Below are 15056 nucleotides of genomic sequence, written 5' to 3' on the forward strand. Positions count from 1 at the left end.
ACAAGGTAGAGCTATTAATAGGCAAGGGATAGGTTACAAGGCTAAGAGTAATAGAATAAATTCTAAGAAATTTATTGATCTAAGCAAACTTGTTATCAATGCTTGTTTTTACTGCAATTCAATTGGTCATACTGTTAGAAACTCTTATTATAGGAAAGTTGGTGTTCCAAGATGAGAGTATAAATGGATTCCTAAAGAACAACCTCGTGTGACCAACAAAAAAGGCCCCAAGTTTATTTGGGTACCTGCAACGAAACCATTTGAATGTTTTGTAGGGAAGTGAACTACCATAGAGGCAGACAAGTTCTCATGGATGAGGTTCAGTGGAATATATCAAAATTCTTGAGTAACTCAATCAGGTAAAATCTATTGTCAAAATCATGCATTCATGCATCATTAGTGTTTGTATGTGAATGGATGTTGTATGTATGAATGAGTGTTGCTTGTCTGTTTGACAACTGTGTTTGAAAAATTGTTTTCTCAATTATTAATCGATTAGACTATAAATGAAGTCGAACATCATTTATGTGTATTTCTTTGTTTTTGATGAAACTGTGTTAAATGGAATCGATTTCGAAATTAATAAAGATGATTAAAATGTTTTTATCTAGGCTTTCTATACTTTGAAATTTGAATGGGCCTGGTGATGAAATGTTTTGATGCATGCTTATATAATTATCTCATTTGAACATTCATAGGAAAAGCTGTATTCTAGTTCTTAACCCTACCTGAGCTAGTGTATCTCTAAAAAATTCAAAATTCATAAATGGTCTCTTCATCTTCGCGATGTGGAAACCGTCCTGCTCCCATTGTGAGGAAAGCAAAACCTGACGGATGGTTAAGTGATGAAGAGAAACGCAGAGATTTTGTTTGCTTTTGGGGTTTTAAGGAAGTAAGCAGACACAAATGTTTGAGTACTCAATTCTTCCACAATGAAGGATTCATATTTCAGGAATGGCTAATATACTCTGGGTTATCTAAGTTTGTGGAACTGGAAGGAGATTATTATCCAAATTTAGTGAAAGTATTTTATGCAAACATACAGGCTAAAGAAAATCTCATTCGCTCCGATGTGAAGGGTGTCGATATTCGTATTGATGAAGCAGTTTAGAAGATTATTGCAAGGTTTCATACTAGTGGTATGAAATGTCATCAAGGAATATAAGGTGTTAACAAGATGACAATCTATGAAGACTATTTGCGGAATTCTGAAGAATCAATAGACAAAAATCTATTCAGCGTTGGTAACCTGAAAAAGAATGAAAGATTGTGTGCTTTTGTGATTGTCTAGATTTTACTTCCAAGAAATGAAAATCACACACAACTGACCACTAAAGATGTCTATCTTCTACATGCCTTAAGAGCCAAGATACCAACTAATTGGATATCTATTGTGCGTGATCACATGACTAAGATCACTAGACAGCAAGTATACCATCTTCCTTATGATGTCTTCATTAGTAGGATTCTAAGACATCATGGTGTAGATACTTCAAATCAAATCACTGTGAGGTGCTCAAAGAGAAATATGATCGAAAAAATATATCTACATCTTATGGGTTTTAGAAGAGATAAAATTGGATGGGTATTCAATGATGTACACACTCCAGAAGAGAAGGAAATTGATCCTATTAAAATTGTCATGATCGGGTACCATTTCAAACCTTAATCAGAGTTTTAAAAGTTTGTGGTAAATGAATTTAAGAGACAAGACAAAAAGTTATCCAAGCTGAAAAAGTCTTTCTCTGAGATGCACAGAAAAATGGACCATGCATTACAAATTAATGCTTTTGGAGGAGCTTTTGAAGATGAATCAGAAAGCGAGGAGGACAAACTGGATAAAAAAATTTTAGAGAAATCAGATTCAGAATAGGTTTTTTTCCCATTGTGTGTGTGCCTAGAATTTTGTTATGTTTCTGAATTTGTAATCAGTGGCTTTCTTAAGCCATCTTTTGCTTTGGTTGATTGTAGTCACCTTTTGAAATATGAATGAAATTATGCTTTTGATTTAATCAATCTTTGTGAATGGTGAATTGTGATTGATTGCTTAAATTGATCTAATATGTGTTTCTACCACTTGTATGATTGCAAATAGAACATGTCATTGTTACGTCTTTTCATTGCATAATCATACTTAAATTGTGATTCTACTGCATAAAGACTAAAATGCTTGATCTATATGAGATTGAAAGGATATGCAGGAATGTTGAGATCTAGCTGAGCTGAAATAAGTATTTCACATTACACTGCAGAATGAAATCAATTAAGGGAAAGCTAAAATCGATTGTGATTCGTAAACTGGTTTGAAGTTTCCAAACTTTTGATTTCTATACTTTAAACCTTGACTTGTGATTTGTTATATGTTTATTCATCACATATCTCATTGTGTTTAATCCGCTATGAATTTGATATGAGAATATGAGTGATAAAACTGATTTGGTGTGTTCAAGATGTATCATATTTGCTCTGATATCATATTTGTAAAATCTTCTGATACATTGCATGAACATATTTGGATGATACATACTCTATCATAACTATATTATGCATCTTTGATACTGAAATGTGATATGCATAATGATAGGGGGAGTATTCTATGTTGTTATATGGTGGTTCACATGTTAAAAAGGGGAGAAAATGTAACATCCACGTGAACATAACTAACAGGGGGAGCATCATTATATTTCTGATAACTTGTTTGATGCATCTCTATATGATTCAATATCTTTATTTCAATTAAACTTTGCTATATATCCTTTTTTGCTAATGCCCAAAAGGGAAGAAATAATTGAACATTGATTAAGATAATTGAACCCGATTATTGTACAACATGTTTTTATTAATCATGGATGTGCATAATCAAAAAAGGGGGAGATTGTTGATAAGGGGAGCCCAATGTTTGCTAAACCCAATCCCTTTGATGTTTGTTTTTTATGATGACAACACATTGATAATAAAAACACATGTATGTGTATTGTGTTATGTGCTGTATGTGTTAATGCTTACTGTGAAATATGCACATATTGTGTTTGTCATATTTGTTGACATATTGTGTTGATTGTTGCATACTATTGTGTTTGTGAAATGATCATATTTGTGTATGCACAATATATGTTTTGGTGATATAAAAACACATGCACAAAAGCATATTTGAATGACTAAATCGATCACAGTGGTGTGATAATCAATTAAGGTCATCAGACAACTTGAGTTTTAAACTGAGGCAAAACAACTAGTTTTGAATCGATTACATTAAGTGGTGACTCGATTAAAACTCGTGTGTTTGAACATATCTTTTTCAAATGTGATGTGATGTGTTTTGAGAAAGAAAAGTTTTCAAAAATCTTCTAAGTGTTAAAGCTTAATCGATTACATGGTTTATGTATTCAATTAAAGCTTAACACAACATAATTTCTTTAAATATAACATCTAATAAAAAAATTCAAACAGTCAAAGTGAATTAATATGTCTTAGGGACTATATATCCAAATTTCAAGTTAATCTAACAGTTATCAAAGTGAAAATTAGTGTTTTACCAAAACAACTTAGAGTAAAAAAGTAGTGATCAATTTAATCAAAAAATACTATATTATTCCCTATAAGTATAAATCTTAATTTAAAAATCTAGACGATCAAGGTGAAATGATACGTGTTAGAAATCATATATCAAATATTCAGCTCAATTTAACGATAGAGTTAGTGGAAATTAAGATTTTACTAAGGTAACTCAGAAAATAAGAAAATAAAAACAATAAGGAAAACATAATCAAAGATACCTAACCCCACAATTGGACTGAGTATCTACCTCAACATCTTTATATCTCACATATTCATAATAGTAATCATAATTTATTTGAAATTCACATTGTTGATTATCTTTATATGAAAAATTATTTTCCATTTTTGAAATAAGTTGAAAGCTTGTTGAGTACACTTTCAGGAAAGAGAGGTGTGTTTCAATGGACAACTTAAGTACATTGTCTTTCCTTAGCCAAAGTGTTCCTTAACTAGTTTTCACAAATTTCACATTATCATCCTCCTAAGGCATCGATCCAACAAAGAACATAGAATAACCAAAAGAAAGTTAACATTTACTTACAATAGTAACATTTGCACATTCAGAGATTCAATACAAGATCATGGACAGTTTTCATCACCCATGTTCACATGGAAAAATAATACTAAGTATAGTTCCCCTTACATCATAACAATATTAGATCATCAATGTTTATCATAAGATAATAACAGAGAAAGCTTAGCTCCTCTTACCTGATTCTCTCTACTTTTTTTTTTTATCAAGAACACCCTTTTAGAAGCTCTACCTACCTACTCTATGACTCGGATTCTTACCCTAAAATCTCTTTATTTACTACTAAACTCTTGCTTTCTTTCACTCCGATGAAGAAAAACTACATTTCTTTAGCCGTATTTATGGTTGAAATCAGGATTATTGTAGCAGTATTGTAGTTGTACTACATTTTACTGTAATAGTATTGTAGTTGTACTATAGTTTTATTGTAGCAGTATTGTAGTTGTACTATAGTTTTATTGTAGCAGTACTGTAACTATACTACATTTTTACTATAGCAACAAATGTTTCACGAGGTATTTTGACTATAGCATTAAACATATTTACTATAGCATCGTACGTATTTTACTATAGTTGTATATGTATTTCCTTGTAACATTTTACTATAGCATTTACAAATGTTTCTAAAAATATATATCTTCAAATATAACTATTTTTCAAGGTCTTACAAAGTCAAGCTTCAACATGGTTCAATCCCAAAAATTACTCTTTTTGATAGCTTAAATTGAATTCTAAAGTTGATTTTACAACATTCTCAACTTCCACATGATGGCAACTCCTTTAGGGACTTCAATCCAAAAGAAGTATCAACTTAACATTAAGACTAAGAAAGGGAAGTAAGAATTTAAAATTTCTTTATTGTTTTCCTTATCTAACTCTTAGAATTATTCACTTTGATAAATACATTTACATTGTTTTGTAGGCCTTAAATAAAGGTTGGAGACCATGGACAATCAACCAAAGAAGCTTGGTGAGCCAAAGGAAGCAAGGGAGGAAAAGGAAGAAAGAAAAAGGGTGTTTTCCGGATTGGATACAGTGGCTTCCGGATTGGATTTCAAAGGCAGAATGCCTTCCGGGTTGTGCCTAACGCCCACCCACCCGTAGCTTACGCCCAGCCAAAACGCATCAGAATTTACATTTTGAAAACACATTTTTAATGTGTTTCGCGTGGGACTTGCAGCCCAAACTTAGTAACATATTAGATACTCTTCTTTGGTGATATTAGAAGCTTTTCACATTCAGAATTAGAGCCATCTCTTCATCTATAAAAGAGAGGTTCTTCTCCATGTAAAATTCAACTTTGCAATGATAAAGAAGTGTTGTTGAGTTTACTCCCGACTTATCTTCAGAGTTCAATCTTCCTTGTGCTTATTCTGCACTCCCTCCTCTAGCTTCCTTTCTTCTTGGAAGGCCTTCTGAGCTTGAGAAACCTTACACACTCACCAAACCTCCACTTAACCTTTCATCAAACACTTGGCATGGACCATCAAATTCATTCATCCTTCCCCTCTGTTGCTCAATTTTGTTGTGGTGGTTGCTCTAGCATGAAGTGTGGAGCTGCTTCCATCATTTGGTATCAGAGCCAGCATGTCCACGTGTGTATTCAAGAGATAATCCACTATACTTTGCATTTTTTTTCATTTATGTCATGTGTTGTTCTTGTTTCATCATTGTCTCAATTTTTTTTGGCTTAATTCATGTTTATTGTTCTTATACGTGTGCCTTGAGTGTTCCTTAGTGATTATTGTTCATCTCAATTGGTGCAAATCAGTTGTTTGAGTTCAAATTCAGCTTGCATTTTAATTTTCGAGTTTGTCCACTATCATATGCAGTATATTGCAATTTTAAACTTATCAGCTTGTGCTTGATTTTGTTCATCTTTCATTTTTTTTTTAACTTGAGTTCAGTGCATTTTCTAGCCATACATTGATCATATTAAGCAATGAGACATTGTCTAGCTTTGATCACATGAGCTAAAACATTAACAATAAGTATTTCAGCTTCAAAAGTCTACATCAAATTCTTTTCTGGTTTGATATTGTGCACATTGTTTCTGTCCAGATTTGTTGTGTCTAAAGCATGAGACAATTTTATTTTATGATATTAAACATGTCTCAAGTTGTATCAACTCATATTAACCACTAAAATGCAAGAAGTATAGTTGAGTTGATTAAAAATCTGGTAAAACTTGTTGTCACTGTTTCATCCAAGTGCTTGATATCCTTGTTTGGTCTTAGGTCTTTAAAAATCTCCTAGCTAATATTTTGCAGCTAGATCTAGTGCATTAGGACTTTCTTAAGCCTTTGATTGTGTTGTCCAATTTGATTCCTATCATTTCTGCATTTTGTGCTATTTTGGGGAAACTTTTGCTGCATTTTTTGCTCCAGCAAGTGTGATTTGGTGAATCTAGTTGTTTCAGTGCATTCTTAACATTTTTGCAAGTGTATTTTGCCATTTGAAATCTATGTGCACTGTTCATTTGGTCAATTTTGAGCCTATATGTAGAATCACCATCTAAACCATCAATTTTGCTTAAATTTAGATGTGGACCAGTGATTTCATGGTGCAGTCTGTTTCTTTGTTGTTTCAGTGTATAAAAATATTCAAAATGATGATCTAAAGTTGTGTGAAGCATCACTTTAGCTGTTGAAACACTTCCATGCATTTTTGGGTTTGAAAGCACCACTTTAAGTGTAATTTTCGGCTACAGTAGGCAATTTTGGTGTTGTTTGAACTTTTGATTTCTTCAAATCTCATTTCTGGATTGGCAAAAGCTGGTTTCATGTTTTCAAATGCAATTATATGATCAAAATAGTGCAATACAATCGTAAAAACCAATTAAAAACCAAGCAATCCAGTTTTGACCCCAAAACTCGAAAATCACAAAATCTAAAATTCATTTATCACTTTCATCAAACTTTTTGTCTTTTTATCAAATAGTTTAATACAGTTGATTTTGATCTTCGTTTTTGAGTTTTCTTACTTGTTTAATCTATTCTAGTGCCTTTGCAGGTTTTCTTTTGTGTCCCTCCTTTTATTCAATGCTTAAAATCACTTGAATTCACCTTGTTTGGCTTCCAAATTGGGCCACCAAATTTGTTCAGCGAAAACTGAAATCTGGTGCATTAGATAGTTTGTTGTGACTGGTTTAGTGTGCGGCAGTGGTGTTGTGATTTTTTGGTGAGGCTTCCAAGGTGCAGAAACCTGTCTCCAAGAGGGTAGCATCCTAGGAAGTGGAGAACTTGTTAAATTGGCCAAGGGAGTTGCTCTCAAAGCTAGATTTTTGCTCAAGAATTCAACAGCATTTCATCAACTTTGCACCACATTTTCCAACCAGTTTTGGACCAGCAACATTCCAGATTTTGAAGCTTAATATTTTGTAAGATTTTAAGCATAGTTTCAAGTATTTTCCAACTTTGTATCATGGAACCTTTGTGGTTTATTTGGCTTTTCATTTTGAAAATTAAGTGACTTGGAAAATTTCTTTTCAAGCCATTCCAAGTGCACCATTGAACAATGTAATAGCTTAGTTTCCACTTCTTAGTGTGAAAGTGTGTCAAAGGGCTCAAAGTGTCACTTGCACTTTCACTTAGGACCGCTTAGCATTTTCCATTTGCATTGCTTTATTTTAATTTGCTTGAATGTCTTTTATGTTTTAAGTCTTCGTGATATATAGGGGCGCGTTGCATTTAGATAAACCTTCATTTGGTTTTTAGGTTCATTTACATTTTTGCATTCAAAAAAAGCTTTTGAAAGATTTCTACCTAGAAACTAAGGTAAGAAACAACCAAAGAAACTCTTGCTAGGAAGGACAAGGTTCTTAAGCTTGTCCATTTGTGACTCACCTCTCCTTCCTGGGAGCTATTTGGTTAATTTTGCCTCTAGAGTCTTTATAGAAATCCTTCCCCAAAAATCTAAACAAGCTTGTGAAAATGTTGGACTCTTTACTTGTGCAAGTTTTTCAAAACTCTTGTGAAAATCTTTCTTTCTTACTTCATAAGTATGAGTCATTCAAGTGTACAAGGAAGTATTAGAGATGATTGTGAGAATGTGCACTTAAGCAAAGAGCTTCATAGAACTCAAGCTCAGTTAATAGAACTGAAGCCAAGCTTAGAAGAACTCAATCTGAGTTTCAACAAGCTTGATAAGAGATAAATGAGCTTAGGCAAATGGTTACTAGCCTCACTATTAATCAAAGAGGTTGAAATCATGCAGAATCTTCCCACAAGCAAAATAATGATCATGGTGATCATCATTCCCATCATAGTGACCAAAATGTTTATGGTGGTCATCATAATGAATACTATCAACATCAACCTAGGAGACACCACAATGGAGCCAAAACTTGACCTTCCCCCGTCTATGGCCGATATAATGTAGAAGAGTATTTTGAGTGGGAGATGAAGATAGAATAAATTTTTTATTGTTACCACATTGATGATGCAAGAAGAGTTACTTTATCAACTTTGAACTTCAAAGGCGCAGCTCTATATTGGTGGACATCTTTGATCCGAGAACAAAGGATGCGACAAGAATACACCATCTAATATTGGAATGAGCTCAAAGCGGCCTTGCATCGAAGACATGTTCCAGCATATTATGCAAGGGAGATCATGGATAAGCTCTATAGACTCCAACAAAGAAACATGAGTGTCGAGGAGTATCGACAAATATGGAGCTACTCATGTTAAGAGTTGGAATTCGAGAGGAAGATAGATTCACCATAGCTAGGTTTCAAAGTGGCCTCAACTATGAGATCCGTGATAAGGTAGAGCTTTTACCTTACATAGATCTCATTGACTTCGTCTAGTTGTGTGTGAGAGTGGAAGAGAAAAATAGAAGAAAAGCTTCCACTAGGACGACTTACCCTACAACCTCCATTTATAGGACAGATCCTAAGAGGGAGGGTAGTCCATCGAGGTATGAGGAACCTTGAGAAAAAGAAAAAGTAAAAGAGAAAGAGAGGGATAGAGGAAAAAAGAGAGAAAGCGAGGAAAAGAAAAAGAAAAAGCTCACAAGGAATATTTACAGGAAAGAAGGAATAGGGAGAGCATATGCTTTAAATGTGGAGAAAAGGGACGTTATTCTTTCGAATGTCCTCACAAAAGGTCTACTGATCTCTTAGAACATCAAAGTGAACATGAGGATTCTTCTAGTGATTCAGATACTTCCATATTTGAGGAAGAAGCCTTACCTTGTGAAGGAGAGTTATTATTGGTAAGAAGACTTCTTGGAAGTCAACCTAAAGAACTAGAACAATCACAAAGGGAAAATTTATTTTGCACAAGGTGCAAAATTTTAGAAAACACTTGTGTATTAATTATGGATAGTGTTCCTCTTGTAATTGTTGTAGTTCTAGAGTGGTGAACAAATTGGTCTTAACTATTATTCCTCATCCCAAGCCTTACAAGCTTCAGTGGATAAAAGAGGATGAAGAAATAGTAGTAAAAACACAAGTAAACATACCAATATCCATTGGCAACTATGAAGAAACAATTTTATGTGATGTTGTCCCAATGGATGATGGGCATGTTCTACTAGGTAGGCCATGGAAATATGATCATAACTCCACTCATAATGGTTATACCGATAAAATAACTTTTCTCCACAAAGGAAATAAAATAACTTTGATTCCTCTTACACCTGAACAAATGAAAGAGGATGAAATAAAAATAAAAATAAAAATTGAAAAGGAAAGAAAAGAAGAAGACAGGTTGGATTAGCAACCTTCTCAAGAAAAGAGGAAGGAGAAGAATGTATGAATATTGTTAAATTCTTCATTCACAAGTACATACATTGATTCTTCTTCTAAAAAACATCACTTTGTTTCTTCATTTCATGATGGGTAATGTTCAAAACAAAGTGAAAGAACGAATAAATTAAAGGCCAAGACTACTTCTAAGAAAATCTTTTTCACAAATACAAGGCCTTCATTTTTTCTTCTTGTTTTTTATTACATCCTTTTAATCATATTAATCTTTTCTATCTTTTGTAGATATACTTTTGATCTAGGAGGCAAACACAGACTAAAATTGTACTTCTTTCTTTCTTCCCGATTTGAGATCAAATCATTTTTCAAGAGGGAGGGAAAAATGGCAACTCCTTCAGGGACTTCAATCCAAAATAAGTATCAACTTAACACTAAGGCTAAGAAAGGGAAAGCAAGACTATAAAAGTTCTTTATTGTTTTCCTTGTCTAAGTCTTAGAAGTATTAACTTTGATAAATACATTTACATTGTTTTGTAGGCCTTAAATAAAGGTTGGAAACCATGGACAATCAACCAAAGAAGCTTGGTGAGCTAGAGGAAGCAAAGGAGGCAAAGGAAGAAGGAGAAAGGGTGTTTTCCGAATTGGATACAGTGGCTTTCAGATTGGGTTTCAAAGGCAGAATGCCTTCCAGATTGTGCCTGGCGCCCAGCCACCCGCAGCTCACGCCCAGCTAAAACGCACTAGAATTTACATTTTAAAAACACATTTTTAATGTGTTTCGCATGGGACTTGCAGCCCAAGCTTAGTAACGTCTTAGATATTCATCTTTGGTGATCCTATAAGCTTTGCACATTCAGAATTAGAGCCCTCTCTCCACCTATAAAACAATAAATTAAATATGAATGCACTTTTGATCAATTGAAGAAAAACACAAAGGTGAATTAATGATATTGTAATTATGAGATGAGTATGTTGTTGGGGTTTAGATTTCACCTAGTTTACTCTCATGCATATAAGAATTCATCTTCTTCAGTCAATTGTTAACGTCACTTTCAAATTTCTTAAAACCCGATCCCTCAGCGAAGAAAGCCTATCCTTAATTACTAAACCATAATCCCTTGCATCCCTAATAATTAATTATGCATTATGATTAGAAGCTTAAGACGACCAAACCTCATATCCCCATCCCCGGGCAATATTGCTTTCAGGAGAAATTCTCTACATCGTGGTTTCTAGGTATTTCCCAATAACGAAGAAGACCATAAAATCATGCCATGAATGACCAAAACATAACAAGCATAGAGCAAAGGAGAAAATCCCTAACAATCGATGAAATAAGCATATATCAATTAAACCAATTCAAATACATGAGAGTTCACAAGGTTACATCATCCCCCAACAACAAATTGAATTTAGTTCCCCCTTGTCATGGAGAAACTAGATGAACAATGGAATGAGAATGAAAGATAAACCCTAAAAACCGAAGAGGAGAGCTTCTGCATCCACTTCTTCCTCCAGAGAGTTGGAAAAGTTTGAATTTGTGTCACTTCTGTCAAAAGATACTCTCTCTAGGACATCCAAGTCCTTATATACAGTTGAATTGGATCATGGGCCAACATCGTCAGCGCTCAGCGCCCCTACTTAGGACGCCCAGGCGAGCTTGCGAAAGAATGGCGCTCAGCGCCCCAAGAAAGGTGCCCAAGCGTTAAACAGTTAAGGCTGGCGCTTAACGTCCCTTAAAAAGCGCTCAAGCATGAATGCGAGACTCTTGCGTTGAGGGCCCTAGAAAAGGGCGCCCAAGCGTCTTGTGACCTTCAATAACCTTCTCTTCTGGTGCTCTTTCTGTCCTTTCTGGGTTTCAACTTCTTGACATTTTAACTCCTCTTTTCAATTCATCCCAATTTCCTACAAAATCAAGAGAATTCAGTGATAAAATTCTCAAGTATAACCTCAACTCTCTTATTTACCAAAATAAGCTAAAAACAAGAGAACAAGCAAGTTTCAAAGTCAAAAAGTGTTCATTTATTATCAAAATTTAATCCCAAATAACGACAAAATCAACTGTTATCACCCATGATCCAATTTTGATCCATTTAAAGGCTTCTACACACTAAGATTCACATCTTTGGACGGCTGAAGCAAGGAAACACTATTTTCGACCCTTTGGGGGGAGATTGGGCATGCGGGAGCTTTCCTTCTCACTCTCTAGGGATTTCATTCTTTCATTCTTCCATTGTAAGCCAAGGTTCTCCATGACAATGGAGAATTAAACTCATTTGTTGTTGGAGATGATGTAACCTCTAAACTTTATGTATTTGAATATGATTTAGACATTTTATGCTTCTTTCATTAAATGTTAGTGATCTTCTCTTATTCTTAATGCTTGTTATGTTTTGGCCATTCATGACTTGATGTTTGATTTATTTGAGTATTGGGAAATATCTTATGAATCATGATCTAGAGGATTTCACCCAAAGGAAATATTGTCTAGAGATAGGGATAGGACGTTTGGTTGTCTTAAGCTTCTTTTCTTAATGTGGAATTGATTATTAGTGATTCAAGGAAATGAGGTCTAATAATTAAGACTAGGATTTTTACGCCAAGGGATCGGGTTCTAAGTAATTTCGTAAGTGACATTAACATTCCAATGAAGAAGATGAATTCTAATGTGCATGAAAGTGAAGTAGGTGAAATCTAACCCCAACAACATCATCATCTCATATTATAAACTTCATCCATTCATTCTTGTGTCAAGCCTCAATTGATCAGTTTGCATTCATATTTACTTTTGTTGCATTTGCATTTAAACACCAACAAAATAGCTTTTAAGTCTTAATTAATTAAGGTATTACACAACTGTTAATTAACACGAGTCTCTTGAGAAATAGTACTTGGTCTTATCATTATATATTACTTGATACGATTTGGTACACTTGCCAATGAGTTAACACTTGTGCTTATTCTGCACTCCCTCCTCTAGCTTCATTCCCTCTTGGAAGACCTTCTGACCTTGAGAAACCTTACACACTCACCAAACCTCCACTGAACCTTTCATCAAACACTTGGCGTGCACCATCGAATTCACTCATCCTTTTATTCCGATGCTTGATTATGCCGTGCGTGACTACTCTAGCATGAAGTGTGGAGATGCTTCCATCACCACACTTATATCTCTTACAAATCAAACTAGTTAAAACATTGATATTTTTGTCAATTCCTATAGATAGACACTTGTTTACTACAACAACCTAGTACATTTATTGGAATAATTCTGGTTATAACACAATCGCGAGCAAAGCCCACAAAGACCTTAGGGATCCATGCCAATTGTGTGTAGGTGGTAGTTGGAGACAAGGTACAAAATTTGGAAAGAGCTTGTAAGTGTTGTGAATGAGGGAAAAACACCAAACTCGGAGGTTTACAAACAAATAGATATTAAAAAACATAAGTGAATCTGCACAATCTAAAATTTGTGAAGACTTGCATTGATGTTTTCTGAAAAAGTGTTGAAGGGTTCACGTTTATCCTAACTTGCAATGCCTAAATAGAAAGGAAGAATTGCATTTATTCCTTTAGCCAACCTTTAATTACAAATATGTTATGAATCTTTTTAGATTTTATTCTTGTTCGAGGACAAACAAATTCTAAAGTTCGGGTGTTTTATAAGTTAATTTTGAGATCAATTTGGCACTTATCTTATTTTGATTCGCTCAAATATTTGTAAAAATCACCCCAATTTAACTTGTTTTGCATATTTTGATTATTACACATAGTCAAAGGGGAAAAATAAAGGAAATGGAGGAAATCCAAGCAATTTTGGGAAATATTGACTTTGGCATGGTTTAGCAGCAATCTTTAGGCTTGAGCCACATGAGAAAACTCACCTTGGAGAGAAATCTCAAGCACTAAACCTAAGGCCAAGCCATGAAGACTCTTTCTCGAAGAATTTATCTAAGGGGCTACAACACCAAAAGTATAAGGCCTAAGCCATAAAGAAAACTCACCTTTGAAGGAAATCTCTACCGCTAGAGCCATACTTTTACTACTAAAGCCACATCTTAAGAAGGTTTTAGAAAAATAGTTGTTCCTCTATTTTAAAACACTTTTGGACAAACTTTAGGAAGAGACTTTTAGATAGTTTCTAAACATTTTCCTTTGTATTTCAAAATTAGAGGTCTTAAAAGATGATAACTCCCCCTTGTATTGTATTCTTTTTATCTATTATGAGAAGTTAACTCTCTTAGAGTGATGAAGCAAGTTGTAACCCTTTGAGAGCTCTTGTACTGGTACTATTTTTATCTATCAAAGTATGTTTTTATTACATGTTTATGAATTAGTTTGTATTCGTTGTTATCACTTGTCTTATTTTAGTGGCTTAGGATTGAGCGGAAACTGGTTCCAAGTTGTGGTCCAACTAATTCTTCTTTTTCTTTTAGATGTGGTAAAAGTAAATAGAAAAAATCCTCAAGAAAATCTGACAAAGAAGCATGGACAACCAGTCCGCAATATTTTCATTTTTTTACTTTTTTTTACTATTTTTTTAAATTGTTGTCACATATCATGTCACTATCGTGCCCCGTGACAATGGTGATAGCACATGTTAATGTCAATGTCGCATGACATTTTCTAGTATTCAATTTAATCTTTATACTTGAGATTTTGATTTAATTGAATCTTAACTTTTAAATGAATAATATTCTCCATCTTCAAAATGGAACCAAATTAATAATTAAGCCTAATTACAACTTATAATTAGATGGTAAATTTTTTTTACAATTTACACATCACATCAATCCACTTAAATATTCAAATTAATTTTATTTTTCAATATAATATTTTTCAATTTTGTTTTTTAAAAATACCTATTTTAAACTTATAACTTTTTTAAATATTAAAAATGTAAATGTAAATGACACTTGTAACTTTTACTTCGTATATTTTACATATCGTTAGCTTACTTAAATATTACTAAGTGTGAATTTATGTTTATATTTTTAATATTTAAAAAATATAACTTTAAAATAAATATTTTTTATTAAAATTAAAAATGTAAAGTTAAAATTAATTTATATATTTAGGTGTAGTGATTTGATGTATGTATTTAAAAGAATAAATAATTTAACATGTATAATAAGTTATAATTATTAATTTGGTCCTATTTTTGAAAAAAAAACACTGTTACTTTATTTAAAAAAAAATAGAATTCAATTAAGTCAAAATTTTAAATAAAAAATTAAATTAAATATAACACACTTC

Source organism: Vigna angularis, chromosome 6, assembly GCF_016808095.1.
Source record: "Vigna angularis cultivar LongXiaoDou No.4 chromosome 6, ASM1680809v1, whole genome shotgun sequence".
Taxonomy (NCBI): domain Eukaryota; kingdom Viridiplantae; phylum Streptophyta; class Magnoliopsida; order Fabales; family Fabaceae; genus Vigna; species Vigna angularis.